This window comes from Pinus tabuliformis, chromosome 4_2, assembly GCF_031772625.1.
Source record: "Pinus tabuliformis cultivar Carrire ecotype Pingquan chromosome 4_2, CPIR1, whole genome shotgun sequence".
NCBI classification, from domain to species: domain Eukaryota; kingdom Viridiplantae; phylum Streptophyta; class Pinopsida; order Pinales; family Pinaceae; genus Pinus; species Pinus tabuliformis.
Window position 1 is genome coordinate 528,125,735 of NC_142304.1, and position 1,098 is coordinate 528,126,832.

The window sequence follows — 1,098 nt, forward strand, 5'->3', positions numbered from 1 at the left end:
GAGCAAGAAAATGCTGAGTTCTGGTCCTCCAGTGCCATCAGGATTCATCATGTAGAATGCCTCGGAATCCCGCACCCATTGAAACAGCCTGCACCATCTCAAATATCTTTTCGTCTGTCATAGAGCAGCTCCTCTTCATGGCATACCCATTCTTCTTGCCATTGCAATACATGGTCTAGATAGGCTCCTGATAAAGCCTCCCTCTGTTCACAACCCTCTCGCATTCAAGGGCAATTCTCACCAACCCTGAGGCCATTTCCTTCACCAGAAAATTTGTGGCTATTGCAAACTCTATCAACAACACGGGAGGGGACCTCGGATCCTCCTGCGCCTGTTCAATTTCCATCGACGCAGTGGTATTATCGCTTTGAGTTCTCAGTGCTCACGGCAGTGGTATTATCGTTTTATGCGCAGCATTATTAACGTTATCAATATATTTTTATTTTGCTTCATGTTTGGTGAAAGTCCATGGAAGCCCACAAGGCTACAATTCGCTAACGCAAACATTAGTTTCTACCCCACAAAAAGGACCAAATCTATCGCTGTGTGTACGCCATATTTGTTCTTGTAAGTGGTAGAATTTCATGGCATTGACCATGCGATATGAACCGAACTCTGCTCTGCTCCGTTAACACTAGCAATAATAATTATTAGCCTCTACCACTGTTATTGACTACGACAAAATATTATTGTGACTAAGTATTTTGAGGTATGGTTGATGCTTAAATTCCAGAGCAGTCTTATCAAGGGGAGGCAAAGCTATTACCCTTTCCAGTGACCATAAGCCCGAACGAGAGGACGAGTTGAACCGCATTGAAGCTGCTGGTGGACGTGTTATTTTTTGGAATGGTGTGACATAGTAGTATTGCGCAGTTTTGTTTAAAAAAAAATCATTCAAAGCATTTGTGGAGGTGAATAGTAGTATTGCACAGTTTTTTTTTTATCATTTGAATGGTAATGCTGCATTGAAGCATTAAAGTGATATGTAATATTGAAGTGATATGTACATAATATTTCAATGAAATGTTGATGCTTCTATCAAACATTAGAGGGATTTGAAGAAAATATAGTGCACAAGGCTGTAACATAAGGAAGTTT

The 1,098-nt window shown here is 40.7% G+C and overlaps 1 pseudogene; it reads right to left on the minus strand.

Moving 5' to 3' along the window:
• The window catches only part of LOC149170334 (protein MIZU-KUSSEI 1 pseudogene), a 355-nt pseudogene extending 9 nt beyond the window's left edge, over positions 1-346 (minus strand).
• Positions 347-1,098: the final 752 nt, after the last annotated feature.